Source organism: Leptonychotes weddellii, chromosome 4 (genome assembly GCF_054177405.1).
Source record: "Leptonychotes weddellii isolate Sample4059 chromosome 4, ASM5417740v2, whole genome shotgun sequence".
NCBI lineage: Eukaryota > Metazoa > Chordata > Mammalia > Carnivora > Phocidae > Leptonychotes > Leptonychotes weddellii.
Window position 1 is genome coordinate 45,368,209 of NC_138372.1, and position 12,152 is coordinate 45,380,360.

The 12,152-nt window shown below is 42.7% G+C and overlaps 1 long non-coding RNA gene across 1 annotated transcript in view; it reads right to left on the reverse strand.

Annotated features, from left to right (window-relative positions):
• LOC115938733 (uncharacterized) overlaps nt 1–12,152 on the reverse strand; it is a 145,402-nt gene that overhangs the window by 124,620 nt on the left and 8,630 nt on the right. Inside the window, exon 2 of the long non-coding RNA XR_014144513.1 lies at nt 2,781–2,857. This is a non-coding gene — a long non-coding RNA (uncharacterized LOC115938733). The remainder of the gene's footprint in view (nt 1–2,780; nt 2,858–12,152) is intronic.

The following is a 12,152-nucleotide window of genomic DNA, read 5'->3' on the forward strand; positions in this document are numbered from 1 at the left end:
GGGATTGAGTCCCGTATCGTACTCCCTGCTCTGCTGTGAGTCTGCTTCTCCGTTTGCCCTTCCTCCCACTCGTTCTCTCAATCTCTCTCTCTCAAACAAATAAATAAAATCTTTAAAAAAAAAAAAAAGAGCTTCTAGCTTTTTTTTTTTTTTTAAGATTTTATTTATTTGACAGAGAGAGACATAGCAAGAGAGGGAACACAAGCAGGGGGAGAGGGAGAAGCAGGCTTCCCACCGAGCAGGGAGCCCAATGCCGGACTCGATCCCAGGACCCTGGGATCATGACCTGAGCCGAAGGCAGACGCTTAACGACTGAGCCACCCAGGCGCCCCAAAGCTAGAAGCTCTTTGAAGGTACTTTCGTGTCCCAGGTACCTAGCACACTGACACATAGTAGACTCAACACATTTTTTTAATATTATTCCTTACTTCTTGCTTATTGCAAGGATGTTGAATTTATATAAACAAATAAAAAAAAGATAGGGCATTCTGAGCTTGGGTGTGGGGGGAACACAAACATATAAACATAATGTATAATTATATATATGTATTTGCATTTGAGGTCTGTCTTTTCCACTCCAGTGAATTGCCAGCACCTAGCACAGTCCCTGGCATGTGGTGTGTGCTGAATTGATATTTTCTGAATGAATGAATGAGGAGAAGAAAAGCATTTTGCAGAATTTCTGTTTCTGTGGGCCTACCTAAATTGTTTTGGCTTCCCTGCTTTCTCGAACTCACCTACCACCCTCTCCCATCTTAAGCAGGGTGTTGCTATTTCTCTGTATCTTTGTGTTGGCTGAGAGTCTGGAAATCTTGAAAGAACACCCTATGAACAGCTTGTGTACATACATGATCAACCAGACTGACAGTTAAATCAGAAAGGTCTTTTTCATAATTCAATTAAACTCCCTTAAATGTAGACATTAGTCAGGGACAACATTATTGATGGAGTCTAATTGCATATATTTTCTTACACTTTCACTAAAGCCTATGTTTTAAGTCACTTGAAAGACTACTTTCGTTTCTAAAAGGGAACATGCCAAAGCAAGGTTTTAATTCATTACCTTTTGGACATACTGTCATTCCCCAGCTAGCACCAATCCGTTACAGAATGTGATAGTCTAATTCCTTATAGGACTCCTAATCCACCTTTTTATAAGAGTTAGCTTCTGGAAAATTCTGAAAGCCTTTCTGCCTTTCATTCATTTAGTCAATCAGTCATTTGACAAACATTTGTTGAGTCCCTATTATGTGCTAGAAATAAAGAGATGAATAATACACACAAATGTTCTCTAGGAGCATCCAATCTAATGGGGGAGGTAGATGAATAGTTAATTTCATGTAATGTGCACAATGAATAAGAGATTTGTACAAGACACCATGATAACCCAGAGGAGGACAGAGCTGATTCATGGAGGAGAAGTCAGGGAAGGTTTTGCAGAATGATGTGGGAGCTGAGTTTTAAAGGTGATAGGAATGTGTCAGACAAATAAGGTGGGCTAACAGCATTCCAGGCAATATAACCACCAGAGCAGATCCATCCACCAGAGCAAGTGAAGAGTAGCTAAAGCACTGCCTGTCCGAGGTGGAGGAGGAGCAAGTCATCAGGAAGGAAAGGCCTTCTGAGGGTAATAGGCACATCCAGCCTTACACATCAGAACGAGGACCCTAGTGGCCATAAGGGAAATGGCTACAGGACGGTAGGTAGCCCTGTCTAATAGTTCCTTCTACTCCTCTGTGCTACACACTGACCATCCAAGGCTGGGCCTTCATTCACAAGTGAAGCTGAACCATTCTGGAATCGAATGGATTATCAAGCGACTCTTTGAGCTGACTTTGGAACTTTGGTGGAGAATAGGAAAACTCCATGGTTTATTTATCTAATCTGACCAGTCCAGTCCTACTGTCCCACAATGAAATGCTCTCTGCTTCTCTGTAAGTTAATTCCTACACTTGCTTCAAAACCCAGCAAAGGCCAAAGCACTGTTTTCTCCAGAAGCCTCAAACTTGACTGAAGCCCCCTTTTTTAGGCTGCCTAGTGTCTCTGCTTCTTCACTTTATCGTATCACTTCTCACAAGACATTGTAGTTCCTATTTATCTGTTCTCCCCACCCCTGGCCTTCCCCTAGTCTCACTAAACCATGAGTTTCTGATGGGCGCAGACTGTGTTTTACTCATTTTCAATTCTCAGGACTGAGCTCAGTACACGGCAAATATATCCTATTTGTTGAATGAATGAGTGAACAGGATGGTGGTGGGTAGGTTAATTCCAATAGTCACAGGTTTTTTCATAGACGTATTTAGTGTGATATGCAAGGATTCAATCTGTTTGCTAGATCTGGAAATTCTGACACAGATGATTAATAATTAATCTCAGAGCACTGACCCCTAGAAAAATGCTGATGCTTTTAAATTGTTTCCTTTATAAGCTGTTAGAAGTGGAAATCAGGAGTTGCCGATTTGAGCTCTTGCCCTAACACTGCTACCTGTGTGAACTTGGACAAGTCATTCTACCTCTCTGAGATGAGGAGCTTGGTTTAGACAGTTTCTATCAGTTCTGTCTGGGAGAGTACAATTCACCAGGGTCAGCTTCGTATCTTCCCCAAGAGCAGGCTTTGAGAGTGAGGAGGGTTGGGGGGAATGGTGGATTTCAGCCTTGGGCATGATGTGCAGCAGCTGAAGTACACAGAAAAGGAATACTGCTTGGAGTGGATTTGTTCCCTACTGCTGCTATAACAGATAACCAAAACTAGGGTGGGTTAAATAACATAAACATATTACCTTACAGTTCTGTAGGTTAGAAGTCCAACCTGCATCTTCCCGGGCTAAAAATCAAGGTGTTTGCAGAGCTGTGTTCCCTAGAAGAGAGGCTCTGGATGAGAATCCATGTCCTTGTGTTTCCTGCGTCTAGAGGCTACCTACAGCCCATGGTTCCTGGTGCCACTCTCCATCTTCCAAGTCAGCAACACTGCTTGACTCTGACAGCTCTCCCATCCTCAGATCTCCTTCTCTGAGTCTTCTCTTTGGCTCCGCCCCCCCCCCACCTTCTACTTTTAAGGACCGTCACAATTACATTGGATCCACCTGGTTAATCCAGTATCATCTCCCTATATTCAAGTCAGCTGATTTGCAACCTGAATTCCCCTCTGCCATGGAAGGCAACATATTACAGGTTGCAGGGATTGTGACATTGACATCATTGGGGGACCATTATCCTACCACCACATGGGAGAAGGGAGCAGAATGAGCCAGTGTTAGGTATTTTGAGGAGGAAAGCATTATAGCGTGGTGGAAAGAGCTCTTTCCCCCTGTGGCTTTGAAATTAGAGACTTGGAAGCAAACAACAACTCCTCCACATGATTGCCCATGAATTTGAACAAATCATGTGATGTCTCTGAGCCTCAGTATCTTCATCTGTAGTAGGGATAACAATAACTACCTCCCAGAAAAATCGAGAAGATAAAACATCCCTTTAAGTCAATAAAGCAGTGTTTGGCCAAGACTAGGTACTCAGTGAATGAAGGAGAGCATAAAGTTGGTTTCAGCTGCACCATTGAGCTAGCAGAGGAGCAAAAGGAAATAGGGCCTGAAAGGTAAGCATGATCCATACTGTGAAGAGCCTTGAATGCCAAATTTAATTTATAGACCATGAAGTGCTATCAAAGGCACAGACTGAAACAGTAGTGAATGGCTTGAGCGTTCACCAAGCAAGCAAGAATGTCTGATGAATTAGGATGAGCAGCTTTGGCATGACAATTCCCTAAGGACAGGTATGCTAGGCCTCCTCACATCTAGATTTCACATTTTAAGCCAATAAGTAGAAATAAATCCCCCAACTCTGCTGCTGCTAGTGGCGAACAGCATGTTGCCTCCTAAGCGTTCAGTGCATGGTCACACATAATTTTAATTCTGCTTTAACTTCAGATTCATAGATTTACAATTTATCCAACATCTGGAACACCAAGGGCATTGGAAAAGCCATTCTGGGAGCCTGCCACTTACACAGTGGTGCCTCAATACACATTTGTTGATCAAAAATCCCAAACCTGAGGAAAAAGAAGACTTGGAAGCTAAACGAGATCTTTTGAAGTGGAACGTAATTTGAAGAGTTTAACTCTGACCCTATTGAAAATCGTATTTTGCAACTGAACAATAGGTGAAAATCATCAGTTAAGGTTAGCAAAAACACCCAGGAGAGAAAAAAAGAAAATCTAAAATCTTTGTTCATGTGAAGGGAGCATTTTGGACTTATTTTCATTTTTGTCACAACCACACACACACACACACATGCACACAACCTGGAGTAATATATGATTGCAATCATCAGGTAATAACTTTGAACATTCAGAAAAAGTCTCCCTCATTCCTATGACTATTACATCACAAATATTCCTAACTAATATTTGCTAATCAATAATAAGTTGTTTTGTAAAATTTTCCTCAATCCACAAAGTACCTTTTATATGGCATTTCTAGTTAGCTGGCTAGTTCTACATAAATTGATACATTTTTGACACTTAAAAAATAATGCTTTTTAAATAACTATTTCCTCCTCATTGTAGGTTAACACACGAACGTTGTGCTTATTGCATTGATGATCTCTGCCAGTGATGTGAATCATTTTACACTCATGGGTAGTGAGTTCCACATGTGTTGACTTTGACTTCCTGATTTAGAACGCTTGTCAGAGCCTTCATCACAGACCACAGTGTCATTTGTCTCCAGAAGGTTCCTTTTAATTTGTGGGGTGCCTGCTGGCTCAGCCAGTAGAGCACATGACTCTTGATCTCAAGTTGTAAGTTCAAGCCCCACGTTGGGTATAGAGCTTACTTAAAAAACAAACAAACAAAGAACCTCAAATGTATGTTTGTTCCTGAGCAAAGAGCAGAGGAGACAAGCTGATATTTGTATGACTGCTTTCTGAGCTGGCCTTCCATGGACATTATCTCACTTGGTCCTCACATCAACCCCGCAAGGGAGCAATTATGAGTCCCATTTTATAGATGAGGGTGTGAACCTTAAAGTGTTTAGTATCTTGCCAATGGTCTTTCCACCAGTAAGTGACAGAATCAGATTTGGACCCGGTGTTCTCCGCCATCAATGACTCTAGTTTCACTTCCATCTGCCAGGACAAATGGAAAAGGACCATGAAGATAAAACAAGTCATTGGTGAACCAGAACTGATGCTAAAACCTACAGGATGGGGTCTGAGAGTCATCCTTACTCTTTGACTTATGTTAAAGAAAACATCACTGAACTAGGAATTACTAGTTTATCTCTAAGAAGAAACCAAGAAAGAGTTCAGTCAATAGATAAATCCCTGAATTGCGGTTGAAAGCAGATAAGAATAACAACCATAATCATGATAATGTTTATTGAGTATTTACCATATGCCAGGCCTTCTTCTAAGCACCTTAGAGATAGTAATTATTTTATCCTGCAACATCCCTGTAAGGTTGGTACCATTGTCATCCCATTTTATTGATGAGAAAGTAGAGGCACAATGAGGTCACAAGGTAAGCAGCAGAGCTAAGAATCAACGCAGGCAGTCTGGCTTCAGCTCCCATGCTCCTATCCACTCACCCACACTGCCTCTGTAAAGGGGATTCCAGATCATACAATATCAATGAACACAGAACCACGCTGATACAAGAGGGTCTTCCCTCCACAGAAATAATGCCTGCATGTTTCCAGAACTTTGCAATTTATAAAAAAGGACTTGTTCATTATTGTTCATATCATTCATTCATGATTCATCATCTCAGTTGATTCTCATAACATAGTCTGAATGTGCATTTTTATCCATACTGCACAGAGTCTTGCATTCATTTTAACAAATTTGTATTGAGCACTTGTCTTGAGCTACCTTTCAAGGCAGAAAAGTAATCAGAAAGGATCTCATCCTTGCCTTCATGGAACTTACAATATAGCGGACAGGACATTCTTTAGTAAATAATCACATGAGTATGTAATTACAAATTGTACTAAGAGCTATCAGGAATTATGAGAGCACATAACAGAGGATGACCTAGTTACACATTCGAAATCTCACTGATTGATCTGGCCTGGAAGGCATCACTAAAGAAGTTAGTTTAAGCTAAATTCTAAGAATAATTGAGAATTAATTAAATTTCACCATATCAGTAAGGAGTTCTCTTCCCCACCCTCTTTAAGTTTGCAAGCACTTTCCATACACCTTTCTCCTTCCTATTCTTCCATATCAATTATCTTCTTTTTTTTTTTAAAGATTTTATTTATTTATTTGACAGAGAGAGACACAGCGAGAGAGGGAACAAAAGCAGGGGGAGTGGGAGAGGGAGAAGCAGGCCTCCCGCTGAGCAGGGAGCCCGACGCCGGGCTCGATCCCAGGACCCCGGGATCACGACCTGCGCTGAAGACAGATGCTTAACCGACTGAGCCACCCAGGCGCCCCTCAATTATCATCTTCTAACATACAATTTACTCATTTATTATGTCTATTTTGGTCTGAGTAACCCCCTCTAAACTAGAATGTAAGGTCTATGAGGGTTCTTTAATCAGTTTCATTAACTCAATTGTTTGGCACTTATAGACACTCAGTAAATACTTGTTGAATGAATGAATGAATGAATGAACAAATGAAGGAACTAGGGGAAGGGGCCCAGGGGTATAGGGACCAGTGATAAGGGGCAGGGGCGAATTTCTCAGTAGAGAGATCCCTCTTTTGAAGGTCCTGGAGTAGAAGAATAGATCACGTTTTGAAGAAACTCAAGAAGGCTGTCTGGAACATAGAGAAAAGCACGAGGAGGGAAGTGGCAGAAGAGGAGGTGGAAAGGGAAGATTGGGCCATGTCATAGGAAATGGGAAGTCAGAGTATACAATCTCCAAAAAGAAACCATACGTGCAGTTCACGTTAGAGCTAGCCGACCGTGCTGTCTCTTAAACTTTTCTAAGAATACAGAGCTACTCTCTCCTCGTAGGAAAAAGAGCCAAGCTTCGGCAGAGGACAGGGAGCCGCAGAATACTCAGATGAGGGGAATATTTCATATATTATTAAAATACGGTCACTTCACATGCTCGAGGCAGAAAATCTTGATGACTATGGTTGATTTCTGAGCAGCTGGATATTAATGCACGGGGATGTCGAAGTGTGTGAATTGTGTAGAGTTTCCTAATTCTGGTTTGTTAAGATGTAATATTAAAAAAGTGGCAAACTAGATCATTACTGTCTCAGCTAGAGATAATTGATCTTGTGGCAGATAGCCAGCGTTGTTGGAGGAAAGAGAATGTTACAGGTGGCCAGCAACACCAGACATTGCAGGACCCACTGGCAGATTCCTACCTGCCTGCCCCAAAGCATCTTGGTCCTCTTACCGGAAAGAGCCAAGTGTTCCGTCGGACAGGATGGTGGATGGTACGCTCTTTTATGTCCACCCGGCTCCAAAGAGAGAGGTTTGTGTCTTTTAATTAAAACAGACCTTTGTCATACTAGTGTTTTGACTTGAAGCTTATTTAATACAGACTCCCAGACTATGCCTACCATGTGGTAAGACTCGTGAAACCCTGTGGCACAGAATTACAGGAGGTGCTTTGGGTTTACTTCTGTCAAACAAATTAAATGCCTGCACTTCATACACTTTGCAAGGCCAAATTAAGCGCTCGTCAAAGGGAAGATGGCTTTTCATGTGCCGTGCCTACAGCCTCTTCAACACCAGCTAGCTTTCTCAACAAATCCCAAACTGTCTTCACTGAATACATGAGGATGGCATTTTATCTCCTAGGCGGTCGTTTCTAAGATTTAAGTCTTCCCTAAAAGGATGCTTCTAATTCCAACTACTCTGAAATTCTAGTTAGTACATAGAGGATCTTCGCCACCACAGATATTCTTGCAAATAAACGTTGCCATAGCCATCAGCTATCCATTTTGCCCAGAAGGTAATTTATAGTAAATTAAATGGGACCGCCATTCCAGCCTCTTCCCAAAATGCATTGCTAAAAGCCTTTGGAAAATGGCTATTTGTAAATTGAGCTATGAGAACTTAACTATGCAATTCCATTTTCTGACATGATCACAGTGAATGCTCCAGTTGCTATAAACTAGAGACATCTAGCTCCCTGTTTAGATTAAAATCTAGACAAAACCTAACCTAAGAATGCCTGGTTGTGGTCTCACCAGCCAGGTATTGACCTGGGAAATGCTTTAAGGAAGTAGGACCGGGCGCCTGGGTGGCTCAGTTGGTTAAGCGACTGCCTTCGGCTCAGGTCATGATCCTGGAGTCCCTGGATCGAGTCCCGCATCGGGCTCCCTGCTCGGCGGGGAGCCTGCTTCTCCCTCTGACCCTCCCCCCTCTCATGTGCTCTCTGTCTCTCATTCTCTCTGTCTCAGATAAATAAATAAAATCTTTTAAAAAAAAAAAAGGAAGTAGGACCTAGTTCTAAGTTATTGCCTTATCTTCCCCAGTCCTTATATTCATTCTGGAATCTCACATGCCAAAGGCTCAAAGAGACCTTGAAAGAACATCTGGCCAAGTAATTCTCAAATACAAGTCAGCTGAATAGCTGCATTAGAACTACCCGAGGTGCTTATTAAAAATACAATTTTCCTGGGTGCCTGGGTGGCTCAGTCAGTTAAGCATCTGCCTTCAGCTCAGGTCATGATCCCGGGGTCCTAGGATCATGTCCCATGTCCAGGCTCCCTGCTTAGCGGTGAATCTGCTTCCCCCTCTCCAGCTGCCACTCCCCCCTATTTGTGCTCTCTCTCTCTCTCTCTCAAATAAATAAATAAAATCTTAAAAAAAAATACAATTTTCCAGACCCTACCCCAGACCTACTAAAATAAGAGCCCTGGTTGTAGAACCTAGAGATCCATGGTTAGTAATAAGTTCCTCAAGTGATTTTGATCCTTAACCATCACACTTGAGAACCACTGAATTCTGTTCCATCCCTCACCCCCCAATCAGGATGATACATAAGTCCTCTTGGCAGAAGAGCCCCTATATAGAGATACAATAAACAGTGCCCCCCTTTTTAATTATTATTATTTAGGAACAGAGAAAGGCCTCAAGTTATCAACATTCATTTCACATCTTCATCCTATGATCTGAGTTAGGTCGGGCATTACATCACAAGGAAGAATAATTCAACATTCGAGTCAGTACACAAAGGGTTCAGATCTAGTGAGTGGGTTACAGTGGCTGGAGGTTCTAGGCAAGGTAATAGTCAGTATCAAGTACCCGATACATCCAGCTGGAGTAGGACTCCAGCAAGTAGCTGCTCTAATAGGAAACACAAGTCTGAGACCATCAGGGGAAGGGGCCAACCAAACTTGGGTGAGAGCCCAAGATGAGTAATTATAATAACAGCTAGCATTTACAGGGTTTAATATGTGCCAAACACTGTTCCAAGCACTTTCCATGTATTAAATCATTTAATCCTGACAGTGGCCCCTTCACATAGGCACTATTATTAACATCATTTTACAAATGAGGAAACTGAAGCACAGAGGGATTAAGTAACTTGCCCAAGGTCCACAGGTAGTGAGCAGCTGAGTGGGATTCCGAACCAGGCAGAGTGACTGGAATCCACATCTTTAATCATTAAATCACATTGCTTCCTCAGAAGGCTGATGAGGATAATGTGCCAGTCAACAGGGGAATGGAGAACTCCATGAGAAAAACCAGCCTTAAGTTGAAAGCGCAGGTCAGCCTACCAGTCATTTTAAAAAAAGGCTACATCTTGGTGAACGAGCAGGACATTTGAGGCGCAATGAATCTAGACCCTACAGCAGCAAGACTAATTCCAATCCGACCTCACCCCCAGGGATAGAGTATAGGGTCCCCCTTTGTCCCTGCTCTAGAAGGGACTGGCTCAGGAAAGAAGGGGGTTGGGCGTTGTCTTAGCTCGGGCTATCGTAACAAAATGCCGTAGACCAGGTGGCTTAAACAACAGAACCTGATTTTCTCACAGTTCCAGAGGTAAGAAGTCTGAGATCAGGGTGCCAGTATGGCTGGGCTCTGGTAAGAGCTCCCTTTCTGCCTTGCAGATGGCCACTTTCTGCGTGCCCCCATGGCTTTTCCTCCATGCCTGTGTGTGAAGAGAGAGATTGCTCTCTCCTCCTCTTCTTCTAAGACCACCAGTCCTCTCAAGCGAGGACCGCCCCCTTATGACCTCATTTAACCTTAACAACCTCCTAAAAGCCCTATCTCCAAATGCAGTCGTCACCTTGGGGGCTAGAGGGGCCAAAGCTTCAACATATGGACACAATTCAGTCCACAGCAGGCATTTAGATGTAATGTGAACAACAATGATCCAACATCAGCAATGACAATAGAAATTCCTACTGTTGAGTGAATGTCTCTTGTGTGCCAGACACTGAGCTAAGCACTTCGTGTATCACATCTCATTTACCCAATGCTCTACAAGCTCAGTAGTAATTATGAGAGACAGCAGGGAGAGGAGCCGAGGGAAGGGGAGAGAAGCCGACTCCCCGTTGAGCAGGGAGCCCAACGTGGGGCTCAATCCCACAGCCACGAGATCACGACCTGAGCCAAAATCAAAAGTCAGTTGCTTAACCGACTGAGCCACCCAGATGCCCCAATAAACCCATTTTTTTAGATGAAAAAATCTAAATTTTTAGTCTTTGAAAGTCTGAATAAAGCAATAAATCCTCTCCCTAGAAAAATATATACAAATACAAAATTTTATATATAATTTTAGGGGGCCTCCCAGCCATCTAGAGCATAAAGTAAAGTGGAAGCATAGAATAAACATGGATTTTTCTCCCTATTATCAGGATCTCAAGTAGCCATCTTATAGAGTGAAGGCAACTTTTGCATGAATTTCTAAGCGAAAGCACATACCCCAAACAACCTCAATGTTATAAAAAGGTTGTACTGGGCTAAACCCCTGGGGGAATAAGCTCACGGTCCCAGCTGGGGATAATGAGGGTGCACCCTCTTCTCTGCAAATAGATTTGATAAGGGAAGAGGAAAATGGCTTTTAAAGAGGTGCCAAAAGAGCAGGCTGAGGACACAGGAGAGCGGGAGTCTAGAACTCAGATGCAGCCTGGGTCAGCAGAGAAGGAAAGGGTTGATGCGGATCTGGCTTCACAGGAAGGGAGAGGGCAGCTGTCATCGGACAGGACCATCCCTCAGCAGCTCACCATCTCCGTGAGGTGGGGACACATCTTCATTTTTTAAAAGCAAAAAAGTCCAGATCTTTATGTAAAATCTCCCCTTTTCGAATGTCTGCCTTGGAAGACACACAGCCTAAGAAGAATCTCATCCTCTACATGCCTCAGTTTCTCCATCAGCAACATAATAATTATGGGACGATGAGTCACATAGCGTTTCTCAGGAGATCAAAAGAAAGAGGTATATAAAGATGCTTTGTAAACTATAAAATGCCTTCGAGGTGTTAACAGAGAAACCCATAAAGAACAAGTTCTCTCCCTGGGTCGTGATGCTGTATTGAAGAGCCGTGTGTCACACACCTATAGAATCTGTGCAACAGCAGGAGGGACCTTTTTAAAATGTAAATCAGATTATTTCCTCCCTGGCTTAAACTCTCAAGTGGCTTCCCATCCTCCTTCAAATAAAATGAAAGCTATGCGAGATCTGGGAACCGTCCACCTGGCAGAGCTGACTTTCCCCTCGCTAGGACACTCCAGCCACCACACGCTTGTTTCTTTCTTTCTTTCTTTCTTTCTTTCTTTCTTTCTTTCTTTCTTTCTTATGTTATGTTAGTTAGATGTAGTGTTCCATGATTCATTGTTTTCATATAACACCCAGTGCTCTCACCCTTCTTAATACCCATCACCGGGCTAACCCATCCCCTGACCCCACCTCCCCTCTGAAACCCTCAGTTTGTTTTCCAGAGTCCACAGTCTTTCATGGTTAGTCTCCCCCTCTGATTCCTCCCCCCCATTTTTCCCTTCCTTCTCCTAATGTCCTCCATGCTATTCCTTATGTTCCACATATGAGTGAAACCATATGATAAATGACTTTCTCTGCTTGACTTATTTCACTTAGCATAATCTCCTCCAGTCCCACCCATGTTGATGTAAAAGTTGGGTATTCATCTTTTCTGATGGCTGAGTAATATTCCATTGTATATATGGACCACATCTTTATCCATTCATCTGTTGAAAGGCATCTTGGCTTCTTCCACAGTATG